Source organism: Gossypium hirsutum, chromosome A03 (assembly GCF_007990345.1).
Source record: "Gossypium hirsutum isolate 1008001.06 chromosome A03, Gossypium_hirsutum_v2.1, whole genome shotgun sequence".
NCBI classification, from domain to species: Eukaryota; Viridiplantae; Streptophyta; class Magnoliopsida; order Malvales; family Malvaceae; genus Gossypium; species Gossypium hirsutum.
The window spans coordinates 85,568,649-85,583,409 of record NC_053426.1 but is presented as its reverse complement, the minus strand read 5'-3'; the positions used below and the strand labels follow the sequence as shown (position 1 = coordinate 85,583,409).

Genomic DNA, 14,761 nt, shown 5'->3' with positions numbered 1-14,761 from the left:
AACTCAGTTTTTAAATAACATGTTTTCTTAAAAACATATACTTTAAACAAGTGAAGTTAAGGAATTTTTTTTAGTTAATTAAGGTTTCTTTTATTTTAAGAAGGGTTTTCAATGAAAACACGATTTTTGCTAAAACACTTCAATGTGACACACCAGATTCTCCTATAGCGTTTGGGCTGGGTTTGGGGTGTTACAAAGAAGGCCAGATTTGATGCGCCAGCCAGAGTTAGGGCCCTTGTTGCTGCTACTGGACCACAGCCTTGTGCTAATTGTGGGAGATGCCATCAGGGTGAGTGCTGAAAAGGGTTAGGGGCATGTTTGAGGTTTGGATCTATGGAGCACCGAATCAGGGATTGTCCATGGAGGCCCGATCAGATGCAAGCTATTGGTATGCATACTGTTCAGCCACCGAGAGGTGTTCAGCAGCCACCGAGAGGCCGTGGTCATGCTAGAGGTGGAAATGGTATGGGCCGTGGTCGTGGAGCTCCGAGCAGAAGTGCTGGTCATACTAAGGCGAGGCAACTGGCACTGGCTTACACTGTAGTCACCGAGAGGACGGAGATGCTCCAAATGTTAGTACAGGTACGTTCTTTATCCATAATGTACCTTATACTGCATTGATTGATGTTTGATCTACGCACTCTTATATAGCATGCACTGTGTCTGAGACTTTGGGTATTATGGTTGAAACCACTACTAGTGAAGTTACTGTGTTGAGTCCTTTAGGGAAGTCAGTGAGAGTGAATAAACTGTTTAAGGATGTACCTTTGGAGGTTCAAGGAAGGATCTTTTTGGTAGATTTAATGGAACTCCCTTTTGGAGAATTTGACTTAATACCTAGCATGGATTGTCTGGTTAAGCATCAAATGAGTTTGGACTGTGCTGCTAAGCGGGTGATACTAAAAACTGCGGATGGTGACGAGGTAGTTGTGATTGGGGAGCATCGAAATTATCTGTCAAATGTGATTTCTGCACTTAGAGCTAAGAAATTGGTTCATAAGGGTTGTAAGGCATATCTAGCCTATATCAGTGTTGTCGATTCTGAAGTTCTTTCTGTTAAAGATATCAGAATGGTTAAGGATTTTTCTGATGTTTTTCCCGATGAACTGTTTGGGTTACCCTCTAACAGTGAAGTTGAGTTTGGGATAGAGCTCTTGCCAAGTACAGCTCCGGTGTCTATCGCCCCTTATAGAATGACACTGAAGGAGCTTGTAGAGCTTAAAGCTCAGATTCAGGAATTGCTGGACCAAAGGGTTCATCTGTCCTAGTGTGTCTCCATGGGGAATAATGGTTTTATTTGTAAAAAAGAAGGATGGAACCATACGTATGCGCATCAATTATTGGCAGCTGAACAAATTGACTATTAAGAATAAGTACCCCCTACCGAGGATAGACGATTTATTCGACCAGTTTCGAGGAGCTTCAGTCTTCTCTAAGATCGATCTCCGGTTCAGGGTACCATCAACTGAGGGTCAAGGAGACTGATGTTTACAAGACAGCATTTAGGACTCGTTATGGTCATCACGAGTTCCTAGTGATGCCGTTTGGACTGACGAACGCACTAGTGGCTTTTATGGATTTGATGAACTGAGTGTTCCAGCCCTATCTGGATCGGTTCATAGTGGTGTTTATAGATGATATTCTAGTGTATTCGAGAACTGAAGATGAACATGATGCACATCTCTGAATTGTTCTACAGATTCTGATGGAGAAAAAATTGTATGCTAAGTTCAGCAAGTGTGAATTTTGGTTACGAGAGGTAACATTTCTGGGACATGTGGTATCTGCCGAGGGGATTAGGGTTGATTCTCAGAAAATTGAAGCTGTTTTGGATTGGAAGCAGCCTAAGTCAGTACCTGAGATTCAGAGTTTTCTGGGTCTGGCAGGGTATTATAGACAGTTTGTTGAGGGGTTTTCGTTGATTGCTACACCTCTAACTAAGTTGTTGCGTAAAGGGGTACCGTTTAACTAGACTGATAAGCAGCAAGAGAGTTTTGAGAAGCTGAAGAAAGTTCTAACTGAGGCCCCCGTCTTAATAAAGCCAGAATCTGGGAAGGAATTTACTGTCTACAGTGATGCATCACATGTTGGACTGGGATGTGTACTGATGCAAGAGGGTAAGGTAGTGGCATATGCATCTCGTCAGCTTAAGACGCATGAGGCGAACTATCTGACACGTGACTTGGAGTTGGCCGCGGTGGTGTTCGCACTAAAAATTTGGAGGCATTACCTGTACAGTGAGAAGTGTATCATTTACAAGGATCACAAGAACCTCAAGTATCTCCTCACTCAGAAAGAACTAAACCTTAAGCAGCGTAGATGGATTCAACTGCTCAAGGATTATGACTATTTGGTTGAATACCATCCTAGTAAGGCTAATATGGTAGCCGATGCATTGAGCCGCAGAGCTGTGACTGATCTAATGGTGATGTTCGCTCGACTCAGCTTATTCCATGATGGGAGTTTGTTGGCCTAACTTCAGGTTAAACCGACGTAGATTGAACAAATTATGGGTAAATAGTTAGAAGATGAGTCATTGGGTCCTCGATTCCGACAGATTGAGAGTGGGGACACTTCAGATTTTGGACTGAATAGCGAAGGGGTACTTTGTTTCCACGGGAGAGTTTGTGTACCGAAAGATACTGATTTGAGGCAGTCGATAGTGTAGGAAGTGTATAGTAGTCCTTATGCTATGCATCCTGGCATGAATAAGATGTACCAAGACCTTCAGAAGTTATATTGGTGGTTAGGTCTTAAGCGTGAAGTTACTGATTTTGTGGGTAAATGCCTAACTTGCCAGCAAGTTAAGATGGAGTATCAGTTACCTTCAGGGTTGCTTTAGCCAGTTAAGATTCCGCTTTGGAAGTGGGAGAAAATAACTATGGACTTCGTTAGTGGGCTGCCCTTAACACCTACTAAGAAGGATTTAGTATTGGTCATCATAGTTCGATTAACTAAATCTGCCTATTTCATACCTGTTCGTACTGACTACCCGTTACAGAAGCTAGCTAAGTTGTATGTGTCGGAAATAGTGAGGCTGCATGGGGTACCAGTTTATATAATATCTGATAGAGATCATCGTTTCACGTATCAGTTCTGGAAGAAGTTACATGAGGCATTGGGTACAAGGTTAGACTTCAGTACTGCGTTCCTCCTTAGACAGACGGGCAGTGGGAGAGGATGATTCAGATACTGAAGGACATGTTAAGGAGTTGTGTGATTGACCTCCGGGGTAGTTGGGAGGATTACTTGTCGTTGGCAGAGTTTGCATACAACAATAGCTACCAGTCTAGCATACAGATGGCACCTTACGAGGCATTCATAGGTGTCGCACTCCTTCTTGTTGGATAAAGTTGGGTGAACGGCATGTTCTGGGTCATTAGTTGGTTTCTGACATCGAGGACAAAGTTAGACTGATTAAGAATAGACTGAATGTGACATCTGACAGATAAAAGTCGTATGCGAATCTTAGGCGTAAGGAGATTGAGTTTTTTGTGGGGGACTTAGTTTTTCTCAAGGTCTTACCATGGAAGAAGGTACTAAGGTTTGGTTGGAAGGGCAAGTTAAGCCCTAGGTTCATTGGGCCATACCGTGTATTGAAGCATGTGGGACTGGTTGCCTATCAACTTTAGTTACCTTCAGAGTTGGACCAGATTCATGATATGTTCCACGTCTCTATACTGAGGCGTTATCGCTCTAATCTTGCGCATATTATCTCGACTGGGAAATTAAGGTTAGGCCAGATCTGACTTTTGAGGAAAAGCCGGTTTAGATTTTAAACCGTGATGTGAAGGTGCTGAGGATAAAGTCCGTCTCACTAGTTAAGATACTATAGCGTAATCACGGCTCTGAGGAAGCCACGTGGGAACCTGAGGAGAAATTGCGACAGCAAAACCCTCATTTGTTTTGATCAGGTAAATTTCGAGGCCGAAATTATTTTAGGGGGTAGAGTTGTAACGCCCTAAAATGTAGGGACTTATTTTCTGTGTGTTGTGTAACTCAAATGCATGCTTGTCTCAATGGTTAAGTGCCCTGGGAAGCGCCTGAGACGTATTGGGTTCAGGCTTGGGCATTTGAAAAAAAATACTTTGTTTTAAGGAATGAACTTTTGCCATGGTTAGTAGATTTTTAAATTATTTAGGGTAAAATATGTCATAAAAAGCCTATTGGTCCAAGGGATAATGGCTTGTTACTAAGCTAAGGGACTTGAGTTCGAGTCCTACTGTGCACAAGGGGGTGTCTTTTTACTGCTGTGCCATGTAAGAGGTTGTTTTTCAGTAGGATTCTGATGCTCATGGGCGGTTGAGAGTGTTGAGGGGAGTGGGAAGTGTGTAACCGAAATCTAGGAATGTTGTGAGGAGGAAAGTTAGGAGTTTGAAGGGATATGGATAGTGTTTAGATGGAAAATATTGAGGAGTCAAGTGAGGAGAGTGTTGGTGCCATTTGGGGACTCTAGGTGCACAAGGGAATTCGGTTGGAGTGTAGTGGGTTCTTTTCTCCATTTCGTCTATTACCAAGTTTTTTCTCTTTTTGCTTCTTTGCACTTTCGGTTTGACTGGCCTACTTTTTTTTGGTGTCTTTCGGGTACTTTTTGTTTTTGCGCTTGTTGTGTAACTTTAATTTCCCTTTCAGTCAATTGGTTAGTCGACTTCCTTTGCTACTCTTTCTTCCTGACTCTCTCGCAGTTGTATTTTTTTTGGTTAGGCCGATTCCTGTCTATTCTCCTGTAACACCCCGTACCCGAGACCGTCGCCGGGGTCGGACACAAGGGGTTAACAGCCTTAATTCACTTATTTCCATAGTCCATTTAAAAATTTCCAGACACACGGGTTACTGCATCACTGTCGCCTTAAAAATCATATCTTGAGTTTCAAAACTAGAAAATCAGTTTCGTAAATTTTTCCTGAAACTAGACTCATATATCAATCTACAAATTTTTTTATAGAATTTTTGGTCGAGCTAATTAGTACAGTTTATTAGTTAAAGTCTCACCTATTTCAGGGTTCGACTACACTGACCTTTGCGCATTACGACTTGGATATCTCCCTGTACAGGGATTCAATACTGATGCCGTTTGTTTCTATAGAAACTAGACTCGAAAAGGAAACTATAAATATATGTCATGACTTCTAATTATCTCTGGTTAATTTGTAATGAATTTCCAAAGTCGGAACAGGGAATCCAGAAACCGTTCTGATCCTGTTTCGCGAAAACTTAAATATCTCATAATATACTGTTCATAGGATCGTTTCGTTACTTTCCTATGAAAATAGATTCATCAAGGTTCGATTAAATAATTTATTAACTATTTAATTCCATTCCTACTATTTTTAGTGATTTTTTGCATTCATGTCACTGCTGCTATCAGCATCTATTTTTAAGGTAGACTTTACCTATTACATAGTTTCCATGATTCAACTAGCCCTTTAGCATATATAGCACAAAATATGATCATGATTAACCATTCCAACGACTAATCGTTCCCAAACATTTCCATACCTCTTAATGAACATCATACAAGAAGATTATAATACTAAGCTCAAAGTGTATATAAGCCATTTTCGCATGGCTATCCAAATTTACACAAAACCAAAGGGTCCATGACCAACAACAAAACGGGTAGTCCTATACATGCCATTTCAAAGTTCAACCAAAAGTGTACCAAAAAGGGGCTTTGATAGTGTGGACGACTTCAACTTCAACAATCCCGAGTCCGATAGCTGACGAACCCAAAATCTATAAAACAGAGAATCAAAGAAACGGAGTAAGCATTTAATGCTTAGTAAGTTTCAGCCATGAAATTAGACACAACCAAAGTATAGCATTCATATGGCTAAACGGATAATCTCGTATGCACAAATTCTCAATATCATACTTACTTCACATTACCAACCCTTATATTCATACACAAAGGATCAACTTAGCCAAGGCCGGAAGCTCATTAATTTACTGAGCGAATATTAGTTAAACGGAATCACCACCCTAATGCATATACGAAACGTACCTCATTGTTGGGTTTTACGAGCGTATCAATTTAAATTATTACAGCAAGATCACTCGTTCTCAAACCAAGTACCTTTGAAGTTTAGCCGGATATAGCCACTAGCTCAAATGCCTTCGGGACTTAGCCCGGTTATAGTAACTTGCACAAATGCCTTCGGGACTTAGCCCGGTATAATAACTCGCACAAATGCCTTCGGGACTTAGCCCGGATATAATAGCTCGCACAAACGCCTTCGGGACTTAGCCCGGATATAGTAGCTCGCACGAATGCCTTCGGGACTTAGCCCGGAATTAGCCACTAGCTCAAATGCTCTCGGGACTTAGCCCGGTTATCATCCGAACATTCATGCACATATCAATAAATCATGACACATCTAATTTCATTTTCATAATTAGAGTTCAAACACAAGTCACGTATTAAGCATTCCCATTTCGGCTCACTAGCCACATACAAACAGCATGGTTTAGTTTGCTTTATAACATGATCTCTATGCACATACATTATGACTTAATCAAATCATAAACTAAGTCTCATTGCTCGAAAACTTACCTCGGATGTTGTCGAACGATTTCGATGGCTATTCGACCACTTTTTCCTTCCCTTTATCGGATTTAGTTCCCCTTTGCTCTTGAGCTTAATTTAACAAATAAATTGATTTAATCATTTGAGTATCAAAAGAGGAACTCAAGGTACTTAGCTCATATATATACATTAGACACTAAAGTCACATACATATGAAATCATGAATCAACTCAACATATTAGCCAATATTCACCTTAGCCGAATTTTCTAAGTCAAGATAAAGCCATCAATATGTTTACCTATGGCCGAACATACACATCAACCTATGTACTCATTCATGTGGTCGAGTATACATATTCCAATATGATTTCATTTCCATTTCGTTTAACACTTAACTTTTACCACATATCAAATAACCCATTTCTTTACTCATGTGGCCGATTATATTCGGTCATGCAGACACACATAAAATCAATTTGGAGACTCTATCAATCCAACATACATTCGGCAATAGTCCATAATTCTCTCTCTCGGCCACTCATTTCCCACTTAACAAAGCTTCCATTCGAACTCATTAGTGAGTATCAATTAACTTAAGCTATCTTTTAAACATTTATTTATCACTTCATGCCAAACCAAAGACCACATTCGGCACTTTCATCCACCATTCTACCAAGCATGCAATATTCAACCACAACCAACTCACATTCGGCCCTAGTTCATAACAAGGTAGCCGAATTCTTTTTATGGTTCAAACACTCATCCATCATCATTCACCTAACTTTAACATGAAACAACAAAACTCACCATTATTAACTACCATAGTCAAAAACCTTACTCAATCCAAAATCAAAATTTCATCATGGGTTACAAAAAAAATAACTTGATATCTCACCCAAGATCAACTAAAATTTCAAGAACTAATATGAACACCTTACCTTAATATTGACCTAAGATGGCCGATTACTTCACTCCTTTCTTCCTCCTTTCAATTCGGCCAAGAAGAATTAAAGGACACAACTTGTTTTCATCACCGAATGCTCTTGTTCCCTTTTTTTTTCTTTAGATTCGACTAGCAAGAACATGAATGATGATCCCTTTTTTTTCTTTCATCATTTTCCTTTTTCCATTTCTTTATTGCTAACTTTTTATTTTGTTGTTCCTCCCATGATGCACCAACATAACATGTCTATGACATGTTTTGCCCATCACACCTTGTCCACCCTATTTGTCATGGTCGGCCACTACTAAATGGGGGGGAAATTGACATGCAAGTCCCCTCCTTTTTCTTACATGCACTAATAGATCCTTATGTTTTGATCTATCACATTTCAAAAGTGTCACACATAAGTTCTATTGACTAAATTCACATGCAATTTACTAAATCGAAGCTTAAAACTTTCACACATTTATATTCACATATTTTAGACAATAAATATCATATTCAAATAATTTGGTGACTCGGTTTAGCGGTCCTGAAACTGCTTTCCGACTAGGGTCACTTTAGGGCTGTCACATCTCCCCTCTCTTGAGCTTTAACCGATTTCTTCATCATTTTCTCTTCTCACTTTCGGTTCTAGATTTTATCTTATTCCTTTCACAATTGGTTATAGCTTGGACCAAATACTTCTTTTCCCCTTTTCTGTTCTTCTCTCTATTCTCTCTGGATCCCTTCCCTTTTCACTAGTGTATTGGTTGAATATTGTTTGGTAAGTCCCTGTGTTGCCTCTGCTTTTTGTCTTTTCTTCTCTTTTCTCTGAATGTCGATTCTTATCTTATTTCTCTTGGTTATGGTGTTCTTTCGAGTTTAAGTAATTCTCGAGGAGTGAAGGAGTTCTCTAGTGCTACAAAAATGATAGGAACCTTTTCTCACGTTCTTAACCTGAGGTAATGCCATTCATTGTGATTGATCCTAAATGAGATATTTTGGCTTGAGTTGGTATTGGCCGAATATTTATTTCCTTTATTTTGGGGTTACATTTTCTTTAGGCTGATATACATTGATTCAACCCATATGTATGGGTAAACATGAGTAATAGTTTCGGTTGTCATGCAGATAATCAGCAGGGAGTCTTTTATCGACTTTCGTCAGCGATCTGAGCGGGCTAAGACCACACTCATTCAAGCAAGGCGATAGTAAGTAATCTTTTGATCAAGTTTTGGTTAGGGTTTCTTTCAACTCGTGTGTTAGGTTTATAACCGAAGCTTCTGTTGTAATAGGTTGGAGTACACGTGGGTTAATTCGCTCGTTTTCGCAACCAGGTGTGTAGTCACACTGTAATAGCTGTTAATCAGAAAAAGCCAATAAACTTGTCTATAAACGCTATACGAGTGTGCGCTCGCTCGTGTGGTGATTCGAACACATAAAACGTGGGCGTTTGACAGTAGAGGCCGCCATGAGCGATTGCATGGGCTTAGGCCGATTTGGGCCACGTTGGGCCGAAATGGGCAGTGTGGTCCTCATGAGCCCGTAGGCCAACACGGGTAAACCACACGGACGTGTGGAGATTATAGGGCCAGGCTATGTAGTTCGCATGGCCAAGGCATGTTTGGGCTTATTGGGCCACACGGGCGTGTGGGCCCACATGGGTTGTGTTGTGGGCTTTGGGCCCATTTTCACGATTTGACCATTAAGGTTGCACGGGCCGCCGGACGACTGTGGACCTACTGTTGGGTTGATAAGTACACTTAGACCCCACGCTAATGAAATGACTGTTTTACCTCTAAGAGGTAAATTGACTGATATACCTTATGATATGTTTAACTATATTCGAGCATGACATTTTGCATACACGTATAACATTATGACACGACATGTTGCATGGGGTGGGTTTGATATATTTGGAGGAAGTATATACTATACTGGCAGTTCTGCTGCAAATACTGTTTAGTACTGCAACCGGTGCTATATTTTCAGTGTAAGGATGGGTGGGTTGATTTTATCCCCACATAAAGTGTAGGGATGGACGGAGTGGAGTGTAGAGGATAGATAGGTAGGACTTCTATTTGCATTTATGATATTGTTACTATAATGGGCTAAGGCCCACACTGATACTGTTACTGTAATGGGCTAAGGCCACACTGTTACTGGACTATCACTGAAACGGGCTTAGGCCCAAACTATCTTTACCTACGATTTGACTGATTATTGTAAAGGGAATGCACATTGAGTTTTTCATAAACTCACCCTTCTGCTTTCCTGTGTAGGTAATCATTAGGCGGGTCAGTGCTGTAAGGGACTCGACGAAAGCCACACAACTAATTTTTTTTGTTGTTTTAATTTTTAATCTTTAAGCTATTAAATTTGGGTATTTGCTATGTAATAAGGCCTCTTTAAATTTTTACTTTAATTTGGGGTTTACTTACTTTAATTTATATCTACTAGTGGTATTAGGACGCTTATTTTCAAAAAGATAAATGTTTTCAAAACACCTCGCCTTTACAATATCTATCAAAAGCTTCCGTAACAAACAATGTCTTTAAAGTAATAACAACCTAAACTGAGTAAATCTATTTGAGTTTTTATTAACAAACAAGATACTTAAAAGTTTTGTTAAAGATCATTACGAGGGTTTTAATATAGTACGAACTTTTCAAACAGAACAATGTTTTTCAAAACACACTTCAATGTGACATCATAGATTCGGCCATAACGTCTAGGCCGGGTTTGGGGTGTTACACACCTAATCAATCTTGGTTTGGCATCTTTCTTGCTCACCAAATACTTAATAATAGCAGAGTGATCTGTGTAGACCGTGACCTTGGTACGAACTAGATAAGAGTGGAATTTATTGAATGCGAACACCACAACCAATAACTCATTTTCTGTGTGGTATGGCTAAGCTGTGCACCCATCAAGGTTCTGCTTGTATAATATATTGCATGTAGTACTTTTTCTTTCCTTTCCCCCAACACTGCTACCATAGCATAATCGCTGGCGTCACAAATGAGTTCAAAAGGCAGTGTCCATTCCAAAGCTATTAGAATTGGTGCAGCTACCTGTCGTTTCTTCATTTCTTTGAAAGCAACCAAGCAATGTTCATCAAAATTAAAAGATCTATTTTGCTCCAACACAGTGCACAAGGGCTTAGATATCTTTGAGAAATCCTTAATGAATATTCTATAAAATCTTGCATGACCTAAAAAACTTCTAATACCCTTGAAACTGGTAGGAGGTGCAAAATTTTCTATTACTTCAATTTTTTCTCTGTCCACTTCAATATTTCGCTATGATATTCTATGCCCAAGAACAATTCCTTCACGAACCATGAAGTGGCATTTTTCTCGATTCAAACAAGATTTGTTTCTTAACAACGACACAAAACTACTTCTCAATTTTTTTAAGTAATACTTAAAATCATTGCCAAACACAGAGAAATCATCCATGAAGACTTCAAGGAAGTTTTCCACCATGTCCGAGAATATGACCATCATACAACGCTGAAAGATTGTCAGGGCATTACATAACCCGAATAGCATCCGTCTAAACATAAAGGTTCCATAAGGAAATGTAAAAATGGTCTTCTCTTGGTCATTATGAGCGATGACAATCTGGTTATACCCTAAATAACCATCCAAAAAAAAAGTAGAAAGCTTTCCCAACTAATCTATCTAACATCGGATCAATAAATGGTAGGGAAAATGGTCCTTTCTAGTTGCCTTGTTAAGCTTGCGATAGTCCACACATACTCTCCATCTCGTGACACTGTGAGTCGGAATGAGCTCATTGTTATCGTTACTCACTACTGTGACACCTCCTTTCCTATGCACACATTGTACATGACTCACCCATAAGATATTAGATATTGGGTAAATAATGTCAACATCAAGCCATTTAATGATCTATTTCTTGACAACTTCTTTCTTGATCGGATTTAGTCTTCTCTATTGTTCAATAAAATTGCTATGGAAATCCTCCAACAAAATTCTATGCATGCAGAGAATAGGACAAATTCCGTTTATATCAGTAAGGGTCCATCCTAATGGCTTCTTTGATTGTGGAAGGAATTCTAACAACTTGACCTCTTGCCCGAGTGTCAACTCCGCAAAAATTACTACTGGCAAAATGCTATTGTCTTCCAAATATGTTTATTTTAAATGCTATAGAAAAGGTTTCAAATCCAATGTGGAAGGTTCCTCTATAGAAGGTTTAGGAGGATTAAAAGAGTGATCAAATAAATCCAAGGATTCAAACTTCTTCCCTACTCTGCCCACAAACTACTTAGCTTCCATAAGTTCACCTATGTCCTCAAAAATTACTGCGTCACTTTGCTCAAGTGAGTCTTCATCACTATTAAAATTGATGTGGCAACATTTTGCAAATTTCACCTCTACTGCTATTTCTATCAACCCAATGGCATGGCATTCTTCATTCTCATTAGTGCATTTCAGGGAATCAAATACATTGAAAGTAATCTACTTATCATTTACCCTCATAGTCATTTCACCTTTCTGCACATCAATTAAAGTCCTACCAGTAGCAAGAAAAGGACTTCTAGGAATAATTGGCACATCTTGGTCAGTTTCACATTATAAAATAAGGAAATCTATAGGAAAAATAAACTAATCTACTCTTACCAGCACATCTTCAATTTTACCTTCCGTATGTGAGTAGGATCAATCAGCCAGTTGCAACATAACTGTAGTAGGTCTTGCTTTCCCAATTCCCAGCTTCCTGAAATAGACATAGGCATTAGATTTACACTTGCTCCTAAATCACATAATGCCTTATTAACATAATAATTTCCAATTGAACATGGGATAGTGAAACTCCCTGGGTCCTTCAACTTTGGAGGCAATTTATTCATCAAAATTCCTATTCACCCTTCAGTGAGAGCAACAGTCTCAAATTCTCCCAATCTGTGCTTCCTAGACAGTATATCTTTTATAAACTTCCCATAACTGGAGTTGCTTTAAGACTTCCAAAAATCTTTTGAACTGAACATCCTATTTGAAATTATGGAATCGGTGAGAAAAAGGTAGAGGTAGTCGTCCTTCAGGTTGCTGATATTTTTTTGCTCTGGCATTTTTGTTTGCAACATGATCTGATTTTGCTATAACATTCTTCTATTTACCCTTTTCAGGTGCGGTATACTTTTCAATTGACTGTAAAGTCTTTCCATGGTTGAGTCTGGAGTTGTCATCTTCTACAGTGGTTTCTTGGATAACATCATTCAATTGTGTCCCACTTTTGAGAGTGATTCCCTTGCACTGTTCCTTCCCTTGTGTTCTCAAATTCTCAGTATCGCTTGGCAATGCTCATTGTGGCCTCGAATTTAAAACATTCGCTATATGTCCCACTTGATTCTCAAGAGCTCTGACAGATGCAGCCTGGCTCTAAATTACATTATCATTCTTGGGCATATATTCTTTTAGCAAGGCTTCAACGGAGGTAGAGGATGATACTTGACCCTATTAAACACTTTGCCTCAGCATAGGATGATTATAACCAGGCAGTGCACTATTAGCATTCTGTCTCACAACATTGTTTAAATTCCCCGCACCTTGATTATTCCAACTAAATTTGGGATGTTGCTTCCACCCTGTATTCTAGGTGTTGGAATAGGGGTTATTATTTTGGTTAAAAAATTACCCATGTAGTATACAGATAGTGGGTTTGATGGGCATTCATCAAACACATGTAGTTCAACTGATTTCATCTCCTCGACTGCAGTAGGCCTCTTCATTGTTTTGATCATACTAGCAAAAGAAGATATTAGGGATATTAATGAAGTGATTGCATCAAGCTCCATGGTACCAGCAACTTTCTTACCCGTCCCAACTTTTGTGATAGGATATTGATAATCATTGTTGGTAATTTTTTTCCAAAATCTCATAAGCTTTATTATAAGATTTATCCAACAAGGTACAATTGGCAGAAGCATCAGCAACCATCATCGTATGTGCATTCAACCTGTTATAAAATATCTCCATCAACATTCAGTGTTGGAATCTATGCATTGGACATTTTCGAAGGAATTCTTTAAATCATTCCCAAGCTTTATATAGCATTTCATCCTCCGCTTGTCGAAAAGATATGATGTCATTTCTAAGCTTTGCATTTATATTTAGTGGATTATACCCTAGCAAAAATCTTTGGAAAAGACCATTCCATGCTGCCACTGTTCCCAATAACAAAGCATTCAGTCACGCTCTTGCATGATCACTCAAGGAATATGGAAACAATTTAAGCCGCAATGAGTCTTCAGGAACATCCTGTTGTCTAAACGAGTCACAAACTTCTAGAAAAAGTCTTAAATGTAGTCTTGGATCTTCAGTAGGTAATCCACCAAACTGTCCTACTATTTGCAACATCTAAAACATTACTGGTTTCAACTTGAATTCCTGAGCTTGTATGTATGGTCTTACTAATCCTAGATTCAAATCATCCAAAACTGGAATAGCATGTTCCTGAATTGGTCTGTTTCTATCGTCTATCACACGATGAATAATGGGATCGTCATTGAGACCAGGATAATTTAGGCTAGGATTTCCAAGCTATATTACATAACTCCCTTCTTCTCCTTCACAAATTTCTTTCAATATCTCAATCAAAAGGATACTTTTTGTTAGCAGGGATGTCTCTTCTCATAAATTGATGGCAACCTATAGAAATTAAATACAACTAAGTTAAATAAAGCTAAGAAAACAAAATAAAATAAAATAAAAATTTCACCAATTGCCAATCCCTGACAACGATGCCAAAAACTTGTCACTTGTGAATATGATTTGCAAATTGTGCAAGTATACACGTTGAACAAGTAATAAAGTGATGAGTGAGATTGTCTCCATAGGGATTAGAATAGTATAATTTGGTCAAATTATTAAAGTAAGTTATGATTAATTTTATGAAAAAAATAGTGATAAGATTGCAGTGGTAATTTGAATGAATAATGATACGTGCAGTAATGAAAAATGCTATGACATGACCAGATAAGAGTAAGAATGCAATAGAAAATTCAAGAATAATTAGGTGAATAATATGCAAACGAACAAGTAAACAACTAAAAATATTTTATGGCAAAGACATTACGGCAAAGGATAACGAGTCTACGATGTTGATTTGAAAGGTCAGGATTACTAAGAACTGCCCTTACTAATAGTAATGCCTCGACAAAACCATACTCAACCTACTGCTTAGAAGAGTTCTAAAATGGTTCGCTTCTTTCGAGAACAAGACCTCAAGTTAACTTGTCTTAAGCCATATATGTCTATAGGCCTTTAGCACGGTACCTT

At 38.8% G+C, this 14,761-nt stretch overlaps 1 non-coding gene across 1 annotated transcript; it reads left to right on the top strand.

Annotated features, from left to right (window-relative positions):
* The first annotated feature begins 13,475 nt into the window (after window positions 1-13,475).
* On the top strand, window positions 13,476-13,582 carry LOC121227465 (small nucleolar RNA R71). Its single transcript, XR_005925073.1, has one exon. It is a non-coding gene; the product is annotated as a small nucleolar RNA R71 (small nucleolar RNA).
* The last annotated feature ends 1,179 nt before the right edge of the window (window positions 13,583-14,761 follow it).